This window comes from Solanum stenotomum, chromosome 9, assembly GCF_019186545.1.
Source record: "Solanum stenotomum isolate F172 chromosome 9, ASM1918654v1, whole genome shotgun sequence".
NCBI classification, from domain to species: Eukaryota; Viridiplantae; Streptophyta; class Magnoliopsida; order Solanales; family Solanaceae; genus Solanum; species Solanum stenotomum.
Genome location: NC_064290.1, coordinates 31,388,082 through 31,413,652, shown reverse-complemented (window position 1 = coordinate 31,413,652; position 25,571 = coordinate 31,388,082). Strand labels below are relative to the sequence as shown.

The 25,571-nt window shown below is 38.1% G+C and overlaps 2 long non-coding RNA genes and 1 pseudogene across 2 annotated transcripts in view; all 3 read right to left on the bottom strand.

Moving 5' to 3' along the window:
- Nucleotides 1–1,035: 1,035 nt before the first annotated feature.
- LOC125877449 (uncharacterized) lies at nucleotides 1,036–2,071 on the bottom strand (annotated as a pseudogene).
- Nucleotides 2,072–3,378: 1,307 nt separating this feature from the next.
- Nucleotides 3,379–4,675, bottom strand: LOC125875591 (uncharacterized). The gene is made up of 3 exons (XR_007447450.1): nucleotides 4,617–4,675; nucleotides 3,783–3,855; nucleotides 3,379–3,627 (listed from the first exon to the last, which is right to left on the bottom strand). It is a non-coding gene; the product is annotated as an uncharacterized LOC125875591 (long non-coding RNA).
- Nucleotides 4,676–4,841: 166 nt separating this feature from the next.
- The window catches only part of LOC125875589 (uncharacterized), a 21,096-nt gene continuing 366 nt past the window's right edge, over nucleotides 4,842–25,571 (bottom strand). The window contains exons 2-3 of the long non-coding RNA XR_007447448.1: nucleotides 21,799–21,843; nucleotides 4,842–4,917 (exon numbers count right to left, since the gene is read on the bottom strand). This is a non-coding gene — a long non-coding RNA (uncharacterized LOC125875589). The remainder of the gene's footprint in view (nucleotides 4,918–21,798; nucleotides 21,844–25,571) is intronic.

Here is a 25,571-nt window from a genome sequence, read left to right as displayed (position 1 = left end):
TGTTGTGGTCCACTTTTGGGACTTGTACTCTTTATTAGATAGCTCTGTACTAGTGACTTCCAGGTTCTGGGAGGGATTTCTGTATATATTTATTTTGGGTTGCTTCCGCTTTATTATCCTTGTTTAGATTATTATTTTCGTTAGTTTCTGCCCTTTTGCTCATTGCTTGATGTTCTGGGTTACGGGTTGGCTTACCTACTGGTAGGGTATAGTAGGTGCCATCATGACTCGAGAAATCGGGTCGTGACACTTTCTATACTAAATTAATGTTGATATACGCATGTTGATCAAATACTCTTACAAGTATCTGAATGTTTTCTCATTAAGCATCATATTATGAGGACAACTATGTCAAATCAGGATGCAGACAGCTAGAATTGGCAACAACCAGGCTGAAAGTTAGGCAGCTTTACGTGGACTTTAGTGGCGTGTTCAACATGGATACAGGAAAGTGATATTGGAGGTCCACTCAGAGCTATTAACCAAATGGCTCAACAACCCATGCCAAAACTCCATGGAAGATTCAGCTCACCATCAACGAACTCAGGAACACTGCTGCACAACTGGAATTCTTTAGGTATACACAATCCTATTCTAACAAGAATTATTATATCACTACAGAGGACAACTATGTCAAACCAGGAGCCCAGATCCTTCCCCCAACAAGAATCATTCCACATCCATACAAGGAAAACAGGAAAACCAATAATGCAAGGCATGAAAGTAAATTAGAAAACAGAGATCCTCGTTCTTCTAGAGTGATGCAATATGCCTACCAATCTTATCCTCTTTATGTAATATACAAGACAAGTAAACTATCTCAAGAAAGAAGGCAATCAAAACCGAAAAACCTCAAAAAAATAGGTGAAGAAAACACATTGGACAGCTTCCAGAAGAACATCAATCAAGTCAACAGGTGCAGAGATACACAAGCAACAAAACGACAACTACCTTGGATATCGATAACAATATGCAGACTATTAACAGAGAATGCTAAATACAAAATACCTTTTGAAGAACCGGATTATGAACTGACCCTGAAGAATGTGAAAGATTTGTGCCTCTTACAGCTTGTGCATTATTGGCATCAACAGGTGAAGCAAGGTTAGATCCAACACAAGGTATATCTTGAAAATTCAATCCAGGGTTGTTTTGCAGCAATTGAGTGAATAAATATCGCATTTCTTCTCTCAATTATTCCTTTAGAGAAGTGATTTCATTGGCATGCTTTTGTTTTAAATTGTTAATTTCGTCATCTTTCTTCAAAGAACTTGTTGTCACTGATCTACCATAGCACCTAAGTCGACCAGGCTGCTCCTTTCCAAACACTGCCATAAATGCATCATTAGCTGTTTCCCCAGAATTTTGGCGATTCTGAAGTTCAGCCTGTTGAATAAAATTGGCATCCATAGTGAACTGTAAGTACTATTTCATTTCCAGCTAAAATGAGTTTATGATTCATTTAGTTAACTTTAATTGACATCCCTTCCGAGCAAACTGTCTAGCATCTCAAGCATTTTAAAATAAAATTGTCACCCCCTCTCAACAAATCAACAGTCCTATGAAAGCGATCAAGAACTAAAAAATCTAACAACTTTTCCTAGTAAACAATTTAGCGACATCGACAAAAATTGATATCTCCTCGCATTTGCAGAAGAAGAAGAAGAAGAAGAAGAAGAAGAAGAAGACATACGTGATAAAATTCAATGGAGTCAAACTCCCCACAATATATAAATTTTAAGTCTGAATTAAATTCACTACTAATCCTCTTTAAAAAACTTACTATTGCAACTTGGGTATCAACCTGGATTTCCTTTCCTTTCTTGGAACGAGTTTCAATAAATATTTCAGTCTTTGATGGTTCTTCGTTGTTGTCTTTCGCTGCACACTACATATTATATCAAAAGAAATTTAAAAAAACATCAATATGTTCTAATAAAGTACAAAAAAATGAAATTCAGATTTTCGAAGAAATGTCAGCTAAGTATTACAAATGCCACACGTACTCTTGCAAAATTAATAGGTCTCATTCGATGCCTCCACTTTTGTTTTTCCTGTTTTGAGAATTCATCTCGCATATGGCCTATTATTAAATAAAAAGAGATAATTGAATTGATAAATAAATAAAAAGAATAGATATGATGCAAAATATGTCGATGAGTAGAAATGCATTATTTTAGCCTTACTTGAACAGTTGGGTGTTTCCAATACTCGATCAGCTAGCGGAATTGATTATCTGGAATGCCATCACGACGTTTTGCTAGCATATCCTCAAGGGTACTGTCTTTATCAAAAAAATTCTCTTTAATTTTTTGCTTGTGTCGCCTCCAAGCATCACGAAGACCAGTCATCACCCACTTCTTTCCTTCTACTGGAATTAGAAATTTGAACTATGCAAAATAAAATATATTTAGCTTCAGTAAGTAAAAACAAACAATAAAATATGCAATATCAAAAGTGATTGGTCTTACATTGATATATTCCCACATGCGCTTTTTAGTATCATTTGTCACCGCATACCAACTAGTGTACATCAAGCTGATGAATCTAGTATTCCTTGCAATTGTTCCTATAAAGTTGCTTAATTCTGACACTATCTTATTAGTTGGTCCCATTGCTTGTCCTTTATCAAATGTCACCTCCTTTCTTTCTTCCAAATTTCTTGCGTGAATATCCTTACATGTTGTTCGTCCTCGAACTTTTTTTTGGCTTCGATATTTCTTGATTGATGTAACAGACATGAAATAATAAATTTCTTTCATAACGAGTAATAAATCTTACAAGGTTTAAGACATACCTTTTGTACTATAATCAATGCCAATTTCCTCTTCTACATCACATTCATCTCCACTGAGTTCTTCTTGATCCACAAGATCATCCAATCCTTTGTTGTGTTCATTAATAATAGGAGCATGCATAAATTCGACATCAACTATTGTGTGGTTATCATATTTTGTTTCATCATCTATGCGTATCCCTTGATTTTTCTGAAACTGATCAAGACTATTAGCTGGTATGACCGACTTCCTCTTTACCTGCTTGCAATTTGGTAGATCATGAATATTATGTTCATTGTGTATCCGTTGGTTATCCAGAAACTGATCAATACTGGTGGCTGGTCGGACCGACTTCCTCTTCACCTGTTTGAAGTTAAGTAGATCCTTAATATCATGTTGTACCTCTCCACTACCTAGTGTTGACACCTTCCTTGAAAGACGTTTGGAACCTAGAGTTATTCGTAGGAAGTTTAATTCCTTTCTCTTGAATAGACTCTCCAGATTGAAATAACCTCTGTTAGTTTGTCCTTTCCCTGCAATCATATGTAAGGTACTAAGCTCTTCCCTTTAAGACGATTGAATTACTGATTTGTGCCCAAGCAATTTACTCTTTCCTTGTTGTGGGATTAAATCCTCAGAATTCTTTCTTTTATGATGTATTGGTGCTTGATCTTTCTTAGCTCTATCATTGCATTCATTTGAAAGTTGTTCTCTCTTAATCTTGAATTTGTTGGCCAATTCAGCACTTGATCGGTATTGCATATCAAAATCCAGATTCTTCAGTGGACTTTGAGCTTTGTTTAGATTCGAACCCTTTTTCTTTAGTATTGCTGATTGATTCATTCTTTCCCTGCAGTAATTTAACATACAAAATAATAATTCATCAGATAATAAGAATAAAGTTTCCTTGGATTAAGGAGGTTCCTTATCAGTGGAAAGGAATGGTGGCCTTGATACAGTCATACAAGCCTACTCTATACTATGATGTAGTGAACTGGAAACCACTTGAAATGGGTTGGATTAAGTGTAATACTGATGGAGCGAGCAAAGGAAATCCACACCAAAGTTCTTATGGCTTCTGCATCAGAAACCACACTGGTCAGCTACTTTATGCAGAAGTGCAAAGTATATGAGTGACTACCAACATGGATGCAGAATCAATGGCCATCTGGAAGGCTTTACAATATTGTTTGAGTCAAGGATTCCAACAAGTGAGTCTGGAAACAAACTCTCTTACTTTGAAAAACATATTATTGGTAAGAAACTGGAAAACTCCTTGGGAATTAGTGGAAAGAGTAGAAGACATTCAGGAGATTATGTCCCACATGGATGTTACAATCAAGCATATTTTTAGTAAAGTTAATCAGCTAGCATATTACATTCTAATGTTGCGATAAACAAAGTGGAAAAGAAACAATTCCAAAACTTTAATCAGCTACCAAGCATGGGAAGAAGAATTCTTAATATTGACAAACAACAGATTCCTTCAATCAGAGTTAAAACAAGGAAGATTTACATCAACAACAATGACTAACATGCTTAGTTACATATTTGAAGCCACTGAGTTCCACAACAATATATACAGATCAGATATGAGCTATCTTGGGATCAAAGTGTGAACATGCTAATCTAAGTTATGAGAATCAACAGAAAGGGATACAAGCACCAACAAAACATAAGACCAAAGAAACCAGATTTTCAATATTAACGAGCGTCGAACTAAGAGACCATGAGAATGAAACACGGGAGCAGGTCACCTCCTTTTCATCTTCAACTAAGGAAAACCAGGGAATTAGAAATCAAACACCACCACAAGGTAGGAGGAAGAAGAGTACTCACAAAGATCCTCACAGTTGGAGTACTGGGTTCGGTATCTTCCTGAACTCAAACATCCAAATCGGGTAGTACACCTTCAAAGAAAATGGAAACTTCAGTTGGGAATTGAGAAACACGAAGGAGCAGAGAAGAGTGGTACAAACCTTTACAAGTCAACAATAATTTTGTGGTATAATTGACAACGAGTAGTGGACTAACAATTTGCTTCTAGAAAGTGAAGGGAGTACTACCTGTAGAGGACTAACTTCACAAAGAGTACCAGCAATGCTGCAGAGTTCACTGTGCTGCCTCTAATGTCCACTACCTGATAATAATAGGAAAATATAAGTATTTACATAACAATCACAATTCATATATACAGATCAGAAAGCAGTTTGATAATTCTACCAGGAATACTTCAGAGATAACTAACCTTTAGTCAGATAAGTTTGTGTCAATAAGCAGTCAAATAAACAATAGTAAGCTAGAATTACATGTTATTCAACAATCGGGTGCATGAAAAAAGCCAACAGAATACTTAAACATTGTAACGATCTAATCTTCAATTCCACATATTAGATATCTTAATGTGTTTGTACCAAAAAAGCAATTAAATAACAAAAACAGTAAGTGAGCACTATATGGTCATCACAAAAATAAGGAAACTCATGGTGCGTCATCTTCAAAATCTTCTTCAGACTCATCTTCAAGCTCATCTTCAAGCTCATCTTCAAACTCATCTTCATACTCATTTTTAGACTCATCTTCATACTTATTTTCAGATTCATCTTCAAACTCATTAGCAGACTTATCTTCAAACTCCTCTTCCTCGACTTCAAAATGTTGAGTAACAAATTCCTCCGAAGGCACATCAATAACTGTTTCTGGTACATCAGTTCTTGTTAAGAGAACTTCACCATTATCTTTTGGTATAGATGGTCCCATCAAATGTTCAGATGGCTCGTTTTCTTAACTTTGTGGGAGATTAGATTCAACTTGATCACCCATGTTAAAAAAGTCTCTCGGAACAGTCTTCATAACATTATGTCTATCTTGATCATATGGATCTTGCACATAGAAGCATTGGTGTACTTGAGATCCTAGCACAAAAGGATCTTCCTGAGAGCATCTCTTGTTAAAATAGACATAAGTAAGCCATAAGTATCATTTTCAACCTCATACCAATCTCACTTAAATAGAACAACCTTAAAATGACCGTAATAGTCTAACTCAACAATATCAACTATTCTACCATAATAAGTCAAATCTGCAGCAATCAGATTTTTATCCTTTGAGCTTGCAAAGCTTGTAGTTGAGGCACTAGTGTAACACCACTATTTTGTGTTTTACTCCTTGCATCACGTTGCCTAACATGGAATCTATACCCATTGATGAGATATCCAGAATATCTTTTTGCAACAAAATTTGGTCCTCTAGACAATTGTTTTATCAAATCAGGCATATCCTCTTGCAAAGCACGAGTTTCAAACCATTGAGAGAAGTTTTGACAATGATTCTTGGCCTTTCTCCATTTAGATCTTCATGGCTGATATTAACCTCTTGCTCATGCTCTCTACACAACATGTACTTTTTTTTGTTAAAACAATAAATAAAATAAGTTAAAAATTAGTATACAAAAAGAATACTATATTCAAATTAAGGTACCTAATATATTCTTGAACCTCGTCACAACTTCCCAATAAGTATGCATGTGCCTGACTTAGTGACTTGTTATCTAAAATAAATGGATCAGTTTTCTTTGCTCCTAAAGGAACTCTTCTTGTAACACCCCGACTTTTCAAAACGTCTAAATTAACTCGTATCTTCGTGGAAAGACAAGGAGGGTGAGTAATAAATTCAAAACGTCTAAGTGTTCAAGTGTTGTATCTCAAGTTTTGAAGTTAGATAAGTGGCAAAATAAAAGTTGGCGAAAGTTACCGTAAATTCCTTTTTAAAGATTTGTCTGAAATTTGAGACAAATGTCTTGGCCATTTTCTCCCAATATATTAAGAGTTGTGATCACCGCAAACTATGAAATCGAAGTTCTACGAGTCTAGTTTCCAACGCATCAAACCGTTCATTCATACGACTTCAGAATAGAGAGATATTAGAATTTTCGTGGGACTGCGCAAGCAGGCACGTGAGGTGGGGCCCTAAGTCGGTGGAATGTTACATATATCTTCTACTTCGACATTTTTCTTCATTTTTAAGCTAAAAACCAGAGAAATTAGAGAAACCCATTTCTAGGATCAAGTGAAGTATAGATTTTCTTGACATAAGTCCTTGACGAAAGTTGTTCTACGCGTTGGGCTCATAATCATGGTATAATTTGTTTTATCGATTGCATAGCATATCACACTTTAGTGTTGGGACAGCAGGGGTTTGAATATATTTGAAGGTTTCGAGGTGAATTACGAACCTAAGATCGAGTATCGAGGGAGTTATGAGTTAAAGTCGTTAGGCCACGTGAATTTAGCGAAAAAGGTATGTTAAGGCTATTCTCTTCCTATGGCATGTTTCCTTAAAGCTTAGGAACAATGTAATTGAGTTGTTATCATTGTTATACTTGTAGCCATTATTGTAGATTATTGGCTGCTCGAGTGCGTATAATCCTCTCTTATCAGGATTCTTATTCAGTAGTAACATTCGTATGTTGGACACGACTTAGAGGGTATTTGTATAGGTTGCCTATAAATAAATTGCTCACTTTTAGATGTTGGATTGTTATTGTTGCCTTTGGGCTATTGTGGTTAGCTGCAGGAATGTGATTTATGCCTAACAGGGTTATGTTCCGCCTACAGGGCTATATGGATGCCTAAAAGGGCTATGATTTGCCTACGGGGCTATATTGATGCCTAGAAGGGCTATGAGTTGCCTACATGGATATATATTGATGCCTAAGAAGGTTATGTGCTTCTTACAGGGCCATGTTGTTGCCTAAGAGGGCTATGAGTTGTCTATTAGCTATGTTGATGCCTAAGAGGGCTATGTGACTGCCTGCGGGGCTAGGGGACTACCGATAGGGGTATACAGGCTGATTGGCACCTTCCGGGCTTATGAGGGCCTGAGTAGGTGGTCTTCTGTGCTGTTTGTACCTATCGAGATTATGGGGGCTTGGTTAGGTTATTATTTTATTATTTTTGATAAATTTAGATTTAGAAGCAGGTCAGTACAGTTATCTTATCCTTAATTTATTTATCAGATTACTCCAGTATATCAAGATACCTCATCATAGTCTATTGCATTTCATACTCTGTACATTATTTTGTACTGACACCCCATTGCCTTGGGGGCGCTGCATTCATGCATGCAGGTCCTAACAGACGACCGAGTAGACCTCCTTATCAGCAGGATTGACTTTTATCCAGTTGGTCAGCTCCTTTCCTTCAGAGCTGCTAGAGTTTGGAGGTTTGTTACCTTTTGTTGTATATATTCTCATGGGTAGGCTGGGGCCCTGTCCCACCAATCTTTACTACTCTTAGAGGCTTGCAGACTAGTGTGTGGGGTTTATAGCTACGTTATAGCCATGCTGGCCTATGTTGTTGGTTTGCTAAAACTTGTGAGCTGTTTGATGTATTGTACTGATATTTACCTGCTTTTAGTTTTGGTATAGATATCATGGTGGCCTCAACGGCCCAATCAGGACTTCTGTGCTAGTTGGCTATTTATTTATATGATTTCCTGGGAGTAGTTGTTTCCTTTATAGATCAGTTGACAAGGGCCTTGCCGGCCGAGGGCTTAATTTTAAGCCAAGATATACTTATTTGTTTTCTTGACTGTTTATGGCTGCCATGCGCTACTAACAAATGGTTCAGCAGGGTCAGCTCGAGCCTGAGTTCTGGCATTAGGAGCCAGTTGCGCCCTTGAATCTGGGGCGTGACAAACTTGGTATCAGAGCAACGTTGTGTCCTAGGGAGTCTGCAAGCCATGTCTAGTAGAGTCTTGTTTATAAATGTGTTGTGCACCACATTTGATAAGCAAGAAGCTGTCGGGCATGTTAGAATGACTATCCTTCTTTTGTTCACCTCGTGCTATAGAGCGGTGTCTTAAGGGTTGAGGTTTCTTGCTTATAATTGATACTTGTATGCAGATAGAGATGACTGACACTAGACATACCACAACTAGCCAGGGGCTAGATACAACTGCAAGCGAGGGTACCGACAAAGTACCACAAGTGGAGGTGGCCCATTGTGAGCCTAGGGGGAGACATCTTCTCAGCCCCCTATAGCTTCTCCACAACTTCACGAGCCTCCGAGGGCTACAGGACTTCTGGCTCCACCAGCAGTACCACCTCTAGTTCCTCCTATTCCATCTGATCAGGATTTCAAGAGTGCAGTATATATGTTGGCACAGTTAGTAGCTGCACAGTGCCAACCAGTTGCGCCAGATATTGCCGGACCTTCTGAAGGGCCTGGAAGTTCGAGAGTTCGTGAATTTCTTGCCTTGAATCCTCCACAATTTACAGGGACAGATCGCAGAGAAGACCCTCAACACTTTGTTGATCAGCTTCATAGGATCTTCAGAGTCATGCATGCCTCAACGACTGAGTCAGTTGAGTTAGCAGCATTTCGATTGCGTGATGTTGCAGTATTGTGGTATGAAAGTTGGGAGAGATCTAGGGAAAAAGATACATCTCTACCCACTTGGGATAACTTTACAAAAGCTTTCATAGATCACTATTTGCCTTGAGAGATTAGGGATGGCCGGGTGGACCAGTTTCTGAACCTCCGACAGGGTGGCATGAGTGTCCGAGAGTACGGGCTGAGATTTGATTCATTAGCAAGATATGCACCAGCATTTGTTGATACGATGCATTACAAGGTGCGTAGATTTGTGGGAGGGCTTGACTCAGACTATATCGAGGCTTGTTCTACCGCTGCGCTAAATGATAATATGGATATCTCGCGGATTCAGGCCTTCGCACAGGGCATAGAGGATCACCGACATCTACAGTATACGAGTGAGAGGGTCGAGAGAGAGACAGAAGAGGGCTAGGCCCGCTGGTTCGCAGGGAGATTTTCAGGGTGGTCCCAGACCCTAATATTTTATTAGGCCACCTAGACCTCCACCACAGCAGTTCCAGGGTAGTAGATTTGATCTTCAGGAATAGTGAGGTTTAGGTGAGGGTTCGCGAGCATCAGGCTTGCAGCAGCAGAGGGGTTCAGGACAGGCTAGGACATCCCCACCGCGTTGCATTACTTGCGGTAGGATGCATTTCGGGAGGTGTAGATAGGGTTCCACAAGTTGTTATTCTTGTGGACAGGAGGGGCATATGTGGAGAAACTGCCCTACCATAGGTCAGGGTGGTACAGGTAAGTCGACTAGGTCAGCAGTAAGTTCCTCCTCATCAGCACAGTCTACATGGCGTGGACCCCATACTTCAGCACGTAGGGGTAGAGGTGGAGGCATAGAGGGAGCCTCTAGTTCTGGTAGTGGATAGAACCGTACATATTCATTAACCGGCGACAAGACTCAGAGTCATCACCAGATGTTGTGATAGGAACATTGATTGTTTGCTCCCATTGTGTTTATGCTTTGATAGATCCTGGATCTACTTTGTCTTATGTTACTCCATTTATTGCGGGGAGGTTATGTATAGTAGCAGAGTCATTAGATCGACCCTTTATTGTATCTACACCAATTGGTGAGTCTACTATTGCCAGGAGAGTCTATCGAGGTTGCACGGTAGAAATTATCGACCATCAGACCTCTGTAGACCTGGTAGAATTAGAGATGGTTGATTTTGACGTCATTAGGGGTATGGACTGGTTAGCATCTTGTTATGCTAATGTTGAGTGTCAGACAAAGATAGTTAGATTCCACTTTCCAGGAGAGGCAGTTCTGGAATGGAAAGGCGATACAGCAACGCCAAAAGGTAGGTTTATTTCCTATCTTAAGACAAGGAGGATGATTACCAAGGGTTGTATTTATCATCTTGTTCGCGTTCATAATATAGATGCAGAACCACCGACTCTTCAGTCTATTCCGATAGTTAATGAGTTTCTAGATGTATTTCCAGATGAACTCCCTGGTATCCCTCCAGAATGAGAAATTGATTTTGCTATCGATATGCTACTAGGTACACAACCCATATCTATCCCTCCTTATAGAATGGCTCTTGCTGAGCTAAAAGAGTTGAAGGATCAACTGAAAGATTTGCTTGATAAAGACTTTATCAGGCCTAGTGCTTCACCATGGGGTGCACCAGTATTATTTGTGAGAAAGAAAGATGGCTTACTGAGGATGTGTATCGATTACCGACAATTGAACAAGGAAATTATAAAGAATAAGTATCCCCTTTCGAGGATAGATGACTTGTTTGATCAATTACAAGGTGCTAAGTGTTTCTCAAAGATTGATTTAAGATCGTGGTACCACCAGATACGAGTTCGGGAGAAAGACGTTCCAAAGACAGCTTTTAGAACTAGATATGGACACTTTGAGTTCTTGGTAATGTCTTTTGGATTAACTAATGCCCCAACAGTGTTCATGGACCTGATGAATAGTATATTCAGGCCGTATCTAGACTTGTTTGTTATTGTTTTTATTGATGATATTTTGGTGTATTCACGTTCAAAAGATGAGCATGAAAATCATCTGTGAGCAGTCCTCCAGGTTCTTTGAGACCGGGAAATTTATGCAAAGTTTTCTAAGTGTGAGTTTTGGTTAGACTCTGTAGCTTTCTTAGGTCATATTGTATCAGATGCAGGCATTGTGGTTGATATGCAAAAGATTGAGGTCGTAAAAACTTGGCCCATACCCATGACTCTGACTGAGGTTCGTAGTTTCTTAGGGTTAGCTGGGTACTACAGAAGGTTTGTAGAGGGATTTTCTTCAATTTTAGGCCCATTAATGAAGCTGACTCAAAGAGCAGCTAAGTTCCAGTGGAGTGAGGCTTGCGAGCACAGTTTCCAGGAGTTGAAGGACAGGTTGACATCAGCACCAGTTCTTGCATTACCAGACGGTTCAGAAGGCTATATGGTGTATTGTGATGCTTCTGGTGTTGGGTTGGGATGTGTTCTAATGCAACATGGTAAGGTTATCGCATATGCTACAAGCCAGTTGAGGAAGCATGAGAAGAACTATCCGACCCACGATTTAGAGTTGGATGCAGTTGTGCATTCGTTAAAGATCTGGAGACACTATTTGTATGGCGTTCATGTTGACATCTTCACAGATCATAAGAGCCTTTAATATATATTTAGACAGAAGGAGTTAAATTTGCGACAGTGTCGATGGCTTGAGTTACTAAAAGACTACGACGTGGATATTTTATATCATCCAGGAAAGGCGAATGTGGTAGCTGATGCCCTCAGTCGAAGATCTATGGGTAGTTTATCATATTTAAATGTTGAGAAGCGTGAGCTAGTGCGGGAGCTGCATCAGTTAGCTAGCTTGGGAGTCAGATTGTTAGAGGCAGAAGATAGTGGGGTAACAATTCAGGACACAGTCGTATCATCTCTAGTTCTAGAAGTAAAGTCACGACAACAAGAGGATCCTAGCCTAGAGCAGCTTAGAGCCAAGGCTCAGGATCCACAGTCTTTAGCATTTGATATATCAGAAGATGGAGTCCTCAGATATAACGGTCGATTGTGTATTCCAAATGTTGGAGGGCTTCGACATCAAATTATGGAAGAGGCACATCATTCCCGTTATTCTATTCACCCTGGTTCGACGAAGATGTACCATGATATTAAGGAGATCTATTGGTGGCACGGGATGAAGTAGGACGTTGCTGAATTTGTGGCACAGTGTCCTAACCACCAACAGGTGAAGGTTGAGCACCAAAAGCCCGCTGGGCTAGTTCAGGAGATAGCCATTCCTTTGTGGAAGTGGGAAGCAATTAATATGGATTTTATTACAGGGTTACCTCAATCGCGCCACAAGTTTGACTCTATTTGGGTAATTGTTGATAGACTAACAAAATCCGCCCACTTTTTACCAGTCAGGGCTACTTTTTCGGCCGAAGACTATGCAGGGCTCTATATTAGAGAGATTGTTAGGCTACACGGTGTCCCAGTATCTATTATCTCTGATAGAGGCGCACAATTTACCACCAACTTCTGGAAGTCCTTCCAGAAAGGACTAGGGACACATGTTAATCTTAGTACTGCCTTTCACCCTCAGACAGATGGCCAGGCTGAGTGCACAATTTTGACACTCGAAGATATGTTATGGGCGTGCGCGCTAGACTTCAAGGGGAGTTGGGATGACCACTTACCTCTTATAGAGTTCGCATACAATAATAGTTATCATTCCAGCATCGGGATGGCACCTTATGAGGCTTTGTATGGGTGAAAATATAGATCCCCCATTGGATGGTTCGAGGTAGGTGAGTCAGGGTTGATTGGACCCGACTTAGTACAGCAGACAATGGAGCAGGTCAAGCTCATATGGGAGAGGTTGCTAACAGCTCAAAGCCGACAGAAGTCATACTCAGATGTGCGACGAAGGGACTTAGAGTTTTGCGTCGATGACTGGGTATTCTTAAAGGTCTCGCCTATGAAGGGTGTTATGCGATTTGGCAAAAAGGGAAAGCTTAGTCCAAGATTCATTGGGCCATATCGGATCCTTCGAAGGGTAGGACGAGTGGCTTATGAGTTAGAATTGCCTTTGGGGCTAAAATCTATTCATCCAGTTTTCCATGTATCGATGCTACGAAAGTGTGTAGGATACCCTTCTCGGGTTGTCCCAGTTGAGGATGTTTAGATCACAGAGGAGTTGTCCTACGAGGAAACTCCAGTTGCTATATTAGATCGGCAAGTCCGTAAATTGAGGACCAAAGAGGTGGCTTCGGTTAAAGTATTGTGGAGGAATAAAAATAGAGAAGAGGTGACCTGGGAGGCTGAGGATGGCATGAGGTCCAAATATCCTCACTTGTTTCATACCCCAGGGTGATGTCATATCAGTTTATAGTAGGGCAGTAAAGGTAAGATACCTATATATATATATATATATATATATATATATATATATATATATACTATTGCTTATTATTATTGTGGTTGTCGTTGTATGTCTGCTCGCACTGTTGTGGTGGAGCTATAACGCTTAGCTATTTATGTTGTCATGTGAGACGCCTAGGTTAGAAATTTTGCATTTCAGGTTCCTGGATAGTGACATTTACAAAGGATAAACTGCCTAAATTCTGGCAACTCCTAAGGACTGAACAGTGTGCCTCAAATTTTTCATTTGAGGACGAATGTTTCTAAGGGGGGAGGAATGTAACACCCCGACTTTTCAAAACGTCTAAATTAACTCGTATCTTCGTGGAAAGACAAGGAGGGTCAGTAATAAATTAAAAATGATGTTTTATGTGATATTTTAAGTGTTCAAGTGTTGTATCTCAAGTTTTGAAGTTAGATAAGTATTGGCAAAATAAAAGTTGGCGAAAGTTACCGTGAATTCCTTTTTAAAGATTTGTCTGAAATTTGAGTCAAATGTCTCGGATGTTTTCTCCCAATCTATTAAGAGTTGTGATCCCCACAAGCTATGAAATCGAAGGTCTACGAGTCTAGTTTCCAACGCATCAAACCGTTCATTTATACGACTTCAGAATGGAGAGATATTTGCATTTTTGTGGGACTGAGCAAGCAGGCACGTGAGGTGGGGCCCTAAGTCGGTGGAATGTTACATATATCTTCTCCTTCGACATTTTTCTTCATTTTTAAGCTAAAAACTAGAGAAATTAGAGAAACCCATTTCTAGGATCAAGTGAAGTATAGATTTTCTCGACATAAGTCCTTGACGAAAGTTGTTCTACGCGTTGGGCTTATCATCGTGGTATAATTTATTTTATCGATTGCGTAGCATATCACACTTTAGTGTTGGGACAACAGGGGTTTGAATATATTTGAAGGTTTTGAGGTGAATTACGAACCTAAGATCGAGTATCGAGGGAGTTTTGAGTTAAAGTCGTTAGGCCACGTGAATTTAGCGAAAAAGGTATGTTAAGGCTATTCTCTTCCTATGGCATGTTTCCTTAAAGCTTAGGAGCAATATAATTGAGTTGTTATCGTTGTTATACTTGTAGCCATTATTGTAGATTGTTGGCTGCTCGAGTGCGTATAATCCTCTCTTATTAGGATTCTTATTCAGTAGTAACATTCGTATGTTGGACACGACTTAGAGGCTATTTGTATAGGTTGCCTATAAATAAATTGCTCACTTTTAGCTGTTGGATTGTTATTGTTGCCTTTGGGCTATTGTGGTTAGCTGAAGGAATGTGATATGTGCCTAGCAGGGTTATGTTCTGCCTACAGGTCTATATGGATGCCTAAAAGGGCTATGAGTTGCCTACGGGGCTATATTGATGCCTAGAAGGGCTATGAGTTGCCTACAAGAATATATATTGACGCCTAAGAAGGTTATGTGCTTCCTACAGGGCCATGTTGTTGCCTAAGAGGGCTATGAGTTGTCTATAAGCTATGTTGATGCCTAAGAGGGCTATGTGTCTGCCTACGGGGCTAGGGGACTACCGATAGGGGTATACAGGTTGATTGGCACCTTCCGGGCTTATGGGGGCTTGGTTAGGTTGTTGTTTTATTATTTTTGATAAATTTAGATTTAGAAGCAGGTCAGTACAGTTATCTTATCCTTAATTTATTTATCAGATTACTCCAGTATATCAAGATACCTCATCATAGTCTATTGCATTTCATACTCTGTACATTATTTTGTACTGACACCCCATTGCCTTGGGGGCGCTGCATTCATGCATGCAGGTCCTAACAGACGACCGAGTAGACCTCCTTATCAGCAGGATTGACTTTTATCCAGTTGGTCAGCTCCTTTCCTTCAGAGCTGCTAGAGTTTGGAGGTTTGTTACCTTTTGTTGTATATATTCTCATGGGTAGGCTGGGGCCCTGTCTCACCAATCTTTACTACTCTTAGAGGCTTGCAGACTAGTGTATGGGGTTTATAGCTACGTTATGGCCATGCTGGCCTATGTTGTTGGTTTGCTGAAGCTTGTGAGCTGTTTGATGTATTGTACTGATATTTACCTGCTTTTAGTTTTGGTATAGATATCATGGTGGCCTCGACGGCCCAATCAGGACTTTTGTGCTAGTTGGCTATTTATTTATATGATTTCCTGGGAGTAGTTGTTTCCTTTATAGATCAGTTGACAGGGGCCTTGCCGGCCGAGGAATTAATTTTAAGCCAAGATATACTTACTTGTTTTCTTGACTGTTTGTGGCTGCCATGCGCTACTAGCAAATGGTTCAGCAGGGTCAGCTCGAGCCTGAGTTCTGGCATTAGGAGCCAGTTGCGCCCTTGAATCTGGGGCGTGACACTTTTATTAGGAAACAAACTCACAATTTCTGCATCACTTGGTTCACATTCATCATTATTTTTGGCTTTTTTGTTAAATCTGGTACGCACACTCCCATGCAGATTTTTGGAGAATAAATTCGTTCAATCCATTCCCACTCGTGTCTCTACTATGCAATCTTCTAGAGAACGTCTGTTGCGAATGTATGATTTGAATGTACCCATTTCTCTTTCAGTGGAATACATCCATCGATTTTGAACGGGACCTCCTAATCTCACTTCATTCGCCAAATGAATAGGCAAATGAATCATTATATAAAAAAATGAAGGAGGAAAAATTTGCTCCAACTGATTTATTGTTTCTATGGTCTCTACTTCTAAGCAATCCAGTTCCTCAAACGACGGAAGAAGGAACTAAGACATATCAAAGGAATAGCCACATGATCAAGAATAATGCTTTTAATTGGTATTGGAAGCAAGTAATGTAACATGAAATGAGCATCATGGGTTTTATAATTAGACAATTTTCTTTCATCCAAGTGCACACAACTAGATATATTGGAGTCACTACCATCAGGTAGCTTGGCTGTCTTTAAAACTCCACAAAAAATTGATTTCTCTCCATTTTTCATTGAGAAGCACGCTTTTGCAAACTTTGTTCTCTTACTATCTTCTGTATCTTTTGGATGAAGGTTCTTTCTGATTCCCATATCTTACAAATCATACGGGCTTTTCCATGATCCTTTGTTTTGCCAGAAATATCCAAAAGAGTTCCAAGTATGCTATCAACGTTCTTCTCTATGTGCATTACATCAAGGTTGTGGCGTAACAAGTTGTGCTGCCAACAAGGTAATTCAAAAAAGATTGACCTATTTTTCCATGGGCCATCATTTGATCTCTTTCTCTTCTTTCCAAACACATTTTCAAAATCTTGTAAGTTATTAAGCACATCAGTTCCCTTTAAGAAAGGTGGAGGAGGCCTAAATTCAGTTTTTCCATTGAAAGATCTTTTGTTAGATCTCCATGGGTAGAAAAACACGATGATCCATATAACACTTTCCGACTATGTTTAAGATAGCGAGAATTAGTGCCATAGTTACAACAAGGGCAATTTTGTACTCCAACCAGATAACATAGCATATGCAGGAAAGTCATTGATTGTCCACGTAAGAGTTGCCTACATTTGAAAAGTTTGATTTCTTGAAGCATCATATGTTTCAACCCCAGAATCCCACAATAATTTTAACTCATCTATCAATGGTTGTAAGTAAATATCAATGTCATTTCCAGGTGATTGCGTGTCACACCCCAACCCTAGGTGAGGTGGACAAGTACCATATGAATGCATGCTTTACAAGTGACCTATGATGAAGTAAACTACTATGCAAATAGATTTACTAATGAGAAGTTTCGTATACAATACATGTCGACTAGCTGAACCGATACATGTGACAAGTGAAACTATGAATACAGATGATAGCTTTACAATGTTTGCAAAGCCTTTATTGGAATCCATGACTGTACAACTAGGAAAATACACATAGTAAAGACTCGGCAAAGCCCTGAATCAACCTGGAGCTCACCAGCAACCGTTGAGTATCATGTGCTTCTATTGGGGAGATCTATTAGTTGAGTACCTGTACCTGCAGCATGAAATGCAATGTCCCCATAAGGGACGTCAATACGAAAGAATGTACTAAATATGTAAGGCATAATACAACCATATGTAAAATGAAAGCTCAAGTGAAATCAAATACTAATAGATAAGGATTAGAGACCACCTTTGCTTATACTTGTGGAATCGTGTATGTTACATTCTTTTCTTTACTTTACTGTACATTAAAATCTTGATAAGGCATATGATACAAATGACCAGCTGATCAGTGGTAGAGGAGGATGATCCATGCTAGGAATTTTAACCCCTGTGATGCTATTCTCATAATTCCACAAATTGGGATCGACCCATGCTACGCTTCTGCCCCTGAGCTGCCACCCTTCTATACCAATTGGGATCGGCCCATGCTAGGGTTTCTCCCCTAAGCTGCCACCCTTCTATACCAATTGGGATCGACCCATGCTAGGCATTTGCCCCTGGGATTCCACCCACAATTATATAGATTGCTTCACTTAGATACTTTAATCTTTGAGATTGTTGTTTTGATGTTCATAACTCTTTAGATATTGTTCTTTTGATGATCATAACTCTTTTGAGATTGATGTTTTGGTGGTCATAATCATTGTTGAGATTTGGAACTATGGACCAGTAGTAGAAGACATACGAATATGGACTTACGATAATAACAATGACATGGGAAACAAATCTGACACCAACGTAATACTTAGGAGCTTCTATGACTCAGTAAGCATTTTGACATCTCAAATTGAAGCACATATCAAGTGAAGACATTTAACATTCAGCGAAAAGATGTGAACTCTATATTATAGCCAAATACTCACCAACTAATATCAACTACAAGGTATACATGAATGTGGAACGAAAGGAGAATGTGGACAGATTCAACTTAAGGACAGATACATATTCCAAGTAAGTACATATAAATGTACAATAGAGCAAGTAGGGATCTTGTGAGGTAACATTATAGTCTAACACACTGGGAGTAATAACCAATAAAGGAAACATATGAACATGTGAAAAGATGACATATATGATGGAATAGACAATTGAAGCAAATTGGCAAGATATGGGCAGATTGTATATCCAACATATAAATATATGTACCATGTGTAATCTAGGATCATTTTGATTTATATAAGGGGAATACGTTCCAAGGGTACTTTGACGATGAAATAAGTTTAAACCTTGATGCTAATACGTGGTAGAGTAATCACGTACATTTAGTGATAAACTCATATTAGGAGTACTCACTTTGATGCTCTAAGGAGTAGGAACTGCAACTATGGATCAGTCACTACCAAGGGCACTTAGAAAACTTACTTTGTAATACAAGTATTGGATTCATGCCAAAGAAATAGGAAATCGAATAGCCTTACATACCTTGCTGCACAACACTGGATATTACAATGAGTTAACCATCTTCCTTTCAGATTATGTATCTACAATAGAGTAAATAATAAAACTAGCATTAGTAGCTGATCAACAAGTTTGGGCTACTTGATCAGACCTAAATAGTAATTGGCAGTAAATCTATAATTGACCCATCAAGGGTGTTCTTCCACCCATTCTCCTCTAATTTTTTTCATATAGTATACAACCTTCTTATAAGGTCCTCCGAAACTCCTCGATTTTCATAATGTTTGGAAAACAGTATACAAAGGGATGGCATAAAGTAAGCTCATACAACAATCAATTAAGTGGTGTATCACTACACTTTCAATGTTCTATCCTCTAACCAGTTCCCATGACTTCTCTGCACATATCCAGCCACACCCCCTTATTTTACGATACACAAAACAATCCCTATGCATCACAATGTGTAAGTAGCAATATGAATCACGGTTTCCCACCAACATCCTATTAGTTCCCACTAACATTTAAGATGCTCAAAACGAGCTCACAATCAAAATTTAAGGGGACTTCACTCCAGGGCTGTCCCAACAAGCACATCCTTCCTGAACATTTACCAAGCTCACACCATATAGAGGCAACACTCCTAAGTTTATTAACATATACAAACTTTCACAAGAAATGAAAGAACAAGAGAGGGATGAAAATTTCCATAGCTTACCTTGCTGGACAGAAACCTCACTTGCTATGACTTGGATTCTTCAAGGTTTAGGTTGTCCTCTCCACCTTGATGTTAAATCAGATTATAACTTGAATTCCTTAAGATGGGAGATGTTTTACCAATTTGTACTTTAACAACACTTGTTTCCTTCAGATTTTAATGGTGAAGATGTAGACCAAAACTCTTGGAGCTTCTATGGTTTTCCTTGGGAGTAATTTTCTGGAGAATAAGTGATGATGGAGATGTGATGAGCGTGAGTGCTTTACAAGTACCTTCTGGACGTTTTCCCTTAGTAAATTTGAGAAATAATATGGTCTTTTACTTTAAGTAAGCAGATGTATCACCTCCTCAAGTTCTGCCACAAGTTTCTAAGTAGGTGCATCACCTACTTGCCCCTTTTAATTAAAATTTAGTCCACTAATTCTAAGTAGGTGCATCACCTACTTGCCCCTTTTAACTAAAAATTCAGTCCACTAATTCAAAGTAGGTGCATCACCTACTTGTCACCTACTATCATAGTTTAGTCAAGCAAGCACCTCACTTATTTTTACACCATTTTCCCAATCTTAGTTTCTTACAAGACCGTAGCACTAATACACACTTGACCACTTTGACTTTTACATCGAATACCACCTATCCTGAGTTCGAATTGTTTTTGAGTTCACTTAGTCGTATATGTGTTGGAAGGCACAGGGTATTACAACTTTAAACCTATTCTATCGTCACTAGTCGCATAGGAAACCGAGTCCATAACTATACCACATGCAATTTATAAGCATCATATAAATAGAACTAGTACACGTAGAATATAGGGTGTTACATTGTGGCCCAAGTATAAGTAAAGAAAGTATAGAATATTTAGATTTCATGCACATCCAAGGCGGCATATTATACACCATCAACATAACTGGCCATGTGCTATGTGATATACTCATGGTTCGAAATGGATTGAACCCATCACTTGACAAGTAAAGTCTCACATCGCGACAATCTAGTGCGAAATCTGGATGCAACCTATCAAAATCCTTCCATGCTAGACCATCAATGAGATGCCTTAACTTTCCATCTTTAGAATGCTCCTCGTCATGCCACCTCAAAGAATCTGCCGTCTTTGAGCACATAAATAACCTTTTGAGTCTAGGAATTAATGGAAAGTGTCTCAAAGTCTTTGCTGAAACTCGATGTTTTCTTTTTGAAGGCTCAAGCTCACTATCAACTTCAGGATATTTAATATATCGTGAAGCTCCACTAGTATGAGAAAATTCATCATCCTTATGATCATTCCTGAACAACATGCAATCATTGGGACATTCATCAATTTTCTCATAATCAAGATCGAGATTCTTAACCATAGACTTGGTTTTATTGTAAGACGGAGGAATGTTCAACTCGGGCATCGCCTCTTTTAATAAATCTAAAAAAGAAGTTAATGATTCATTGCTCCATCCATGCACACACTTCAACAAATATAAACGAAGTGTGATAATTTAGAGAATCCTGTACAACCAGGATATAATTCTTGGCTTGCCTCTTCAACTAAGTCATAGAATTTCTTGGCATCTTCATTTGGACCATCATAAACTCCTTCAGCATGTGCAACATCTCTAAATTGATCATTCAACAACCTATCAATATCATCACGCGAGTAATCCATATCATCGTCAACATTCAACTTGACATCCCATTCCCCATGATTGATCCATCTAGTATAACATTTAACAAATCCATAGCATATTAGATGATCATACACTACATTCCTTTGAGTCCAATGAATATTTCAACATTTTGCACATGGACACTGAATTTCCTCTCCTTGAGGATCTCCACAAGAGTAAGCAAAATCTAGGAATGATTCAACACCAACAATATACTCTTTGCTATACCTTGCTAAATCCATCCAATCCTTGGATGGGATATTTGAATTCCTAGAAGAAGATATTAATATTTAATCTTTTAGTAACAATCATTAAATCATTAACTACTTCACAAATAAGTTTTAAAAGTCACGAGTAAGTTATCAGAATAATGTGTTATGAGATGATAAAAGTTTTGACTAGAATCATCAGAATCATGTGTTATGAGATGATCAGATTCATAGTGAATTTCGAGTTTCGAGTACATTGTTACCATTCTAGTTTCTAATATATACATAATAATAACTACAGAACTGTATGTCATTATTTCAAGGATGAAATATAGTCATTTTACTGTTAAGAGATCAGAAATACCTTGATTTTGGTGTCTGCATAATATTAATTTACTCTCAGCAAAACCTGAAATAGTTGAGAAGATTTCTTGGTTTAGAAATTTTTTTTGATTAAAATGTGCAAATGCAAAAGTATAAAAGTACAGAAAAAACAATATAGTTACATAATGGGTTTGCAAATTGCAATCCACATCCATATTAGAAACCAAATTAAGTAAAACACACAATCCCTTCAAAGTTCACATTTGGAGCTTCTTTGCTGCCTTTTTTTGAAAAGTTCACAGACACATTGCTCTGAAAAATCACTTGATGAACTAGTGGACTATGAAGCACAATAATGAGGATCAAAAGATCATGATTCAGTCCCTACCTATTTTTATTAGTTGGAATTTATGGAAAAATAGATGCGCAGCTAAATATGAAGGGCAACAGTCTAGTATAGTGAGGGTGAAGTTCTTAATTTTCAAAGATATCAAACACATTTTCACCACAATCTTTCCATATCTCAACTGGTCAAACAGCTGGACAGAACTGATATTACTCTTGGAGAAATGCAGGCAGGAAGTAAAAATTACAGCAGCCAAATGAGGCAGAACTGCAAGCAGCTATCCAAGGCCTTCATTGGTGCTCTCAGGATGGATATAGGAGAATCAACTAAGAAGTACATTCTGAAGTTCTCACTTAATGGCTCAACCAAGCCAGTAAACCTCCCTAGAATATGTAGCATCTAGTACAAAAGCTCCAGCAACTCATGTGTGAGTTGGAATTTTTTCAGTGCAAACATATTTACAGGGATGCAAACTAAACAGCTGACTACCTCTCCAAATGGAGTCACAGGCTGGACATTATTCATCAATACTACACAGACCAGCAATACCCTCTACTAGACTAATATTTTGTGCAAACATATTTACAGAACTCAAGTCTGACAGAGTCAGAGCCAAAAAAAATTCATTCCTGCTAATAGTAAATCTGAGATCTTAAAAGTTCAAACAACTAATATCATGGCCAATAAAGTAGATGTCCTTTTAGATCACTTGTATTTTTCATGATCCTAAATCTTGTAATAGAAGAATTTAAATCCATCAAACATGACTTTTTATTATATATAACTTCATATGGTTTCGTAAACTTATAAAGCCTTCAAATGTAAAAGTAATACCTTTTACATTTTTTTTTTCCTGAGGGTGCACTAATGCAAATGCAGGTGGTGTCTAGCCTTTTAAACATATCGGAATATGATGTAAAATCCCAACTCCCAGGCAATTTTAAAAGTACGACATTCCAACTCATTAAAATCTAGTGTATGCTTCATTCTGCTCAACTTCAACAAGGTCGCATGATTTTTCGTTTTTTGCATAGTCTTTACACGTTGAACATAATCTAAGTGTCACCCAAAGATGTTAAAGAAGAGGTACTAATATGCCTCCCAAGAAAGCAACGCGCAAAACGGTAGATAAAGGAACCACCTATACCATATCAAAGGAAATGAAAATGAGTGCCTACAGATTTGACAGTAAGAACAACAATGAATGTAGGAACAAGCAAATTCTCATAACCTGCAACAGCCCTACTGTACTATCAAATCCTTCCTATAAAGTTCTGGCATCTGGATTGTAAATAAAAGTGACCACAATTCAATCGTATTGATATACGGTACCAAGAACCAACAACAACATACCCATAGACTGTTTTCGATAGAATCTGGGCTCAAGGAAAGGAAAAACACATCATTTATGAAAACATAAGCCCTAAACAGCAGAGCAGGAGGATACCAAGAACTAAACTTTTCACAAAATACATGATAATTAGAAAATAAGTAGGAAGAAAGAAGCGCAAACTAAACAACTGACTACCTCTCAAAATGGAGTCACGGACTGGACATTATTCATCAATACTACACAGACCAACAATACCATCTACTGCTAAGGGTAGCTATGTCTTGGAAAAAATGGAGATGACAAACTTCATATTTATCCAATTCTTTTTCCTCTTTTTACTTCATCTCTATTAAAGTTGTTTATACTGTATAACAACAATATAAAGAAAACGACACTAAAATACACATAGAAAATGACTTCAGAAACCACCATCATAACAACGAATACGCACCTTGACAATCATGATGTCTCGAGTTCAAATTTCAACGAAGACAAAAAAATATTAGGCAATTTCCTTTTATCTGTCTAAGCTTAAACAAAGACAACTACTAGACCATATGGAACACAAACACATAAAATGATTCACAACTAGGAAGTTCTTTCCTTGAATAGTTATTTTATTTGTTCTTAATGCATAAAATAGATCTGAAACAGAAAAAGCATTTACACAGTAAAACCAACTAAAAGAAAAACTCAAAGAATGAAATTATAAAGAAACCAACTCACATTCACACACAAAAATAAAAATAAAAAAGGGACACCAACCCATATGAGAAATGAATGTTGTGAACAACTACTAGTATACCAAACACATGAAAACTGAGGAAAGAACATAACTATAATTGAGAAGAATCAACAAGTTGTCTGTAAAACAATAAATGATGGAACTGTTTTTGAACCGACCAGAATCAATTTTCTTTTTAGTAAAAAAAAATAGCAACTGCTATCTTTACAACAACAAGAATAATCTAAGAAGAAGAAAAATACTCTATTTTTCTTCTTTTTTTTCCCTCTCAACTTCACTTCTATGTAGTAGTTCTGTTTTTTTTTGTCAGTGGATGGAGAAAGTGAAAAATGAAATGTAGTGCACTGATTTGAAGGGGAGCCTATCTGGAGCAATGGTTAAATTGTCTTTCCATAATCTATAGGTATTAGCGAATTTAAATCACTAAATAAATGAGTCAAACTTCTAATTTAGGAGATTCAAAATTGATTACATGAAGTGAAGAATCGAACTTCTAAACTATTATGTAATGTATTGGTTAGCTACATGCTTGAACTCAAAGCATATCCACTGTATGAGTTTAAAATCGATTACATGAACTCTTATAAGCCTAATAAAAAAGAAATTCTTAAGTGAAGAATCATCCAATATATACTTATTTAGTGATTAATGCTCAGGGCAAAGAATAAATTGATGAAGCTAAAATATGAGCTACACCCCAAAAATCAACTGATGAAGCTAAAATACGAGCTAGACTCCCAAAAATCGTAGAAAAACACAAGAATAGCAAAACCCTAAAGCTAAAATTTAGGGTGTGTTTGGTATGAAGAATGTTTTCCAATTTTCTCATGTTTGATTGGGTTAAATGTTTTGGAAAATATTTTCCAAATCAACTCATTTTTCTCAAATTTAAGGAAAATGACTTCCCTTCAAAACTTAAGGAAAACATTTTCCAAAACTCTCTACCAACTTCTAATTAAAAAAAAAAATTGTTGAAAAACAATTTTTAAGTTTGTTTTTCAAAAATATTTTCGACTTCAAAATTCCATTTTTTCCACCCCTATCCTCAACCCCCCACGCCCCATCCACCCACCCACCCCCTACCAGCCCCCCCCCCAGCCCAAAAAAAAATTAAGTTTGTTTTTAAAAAATATTTTCGACTTCAAAATTTTATTTTTTCACCCCTACCCTCGACCCCCCACCCACCCAACCCCTACCAACCCCCACAATCCCCCAAAAAAAAATTTAAGTTTGTTTTTAAAAAATATTTTTAACTTTAAAATTTCAATTTTTCACCCCTACCCTCGACTCCCCCACCCCCCCCCCCCCCCCCCCCCCCCCCCCCCCCCCCCCCCCCCCCCCCCCCAACCCCAAAAATATATAGTTGGTTTTTTTAAAAAAAAAAAAAAA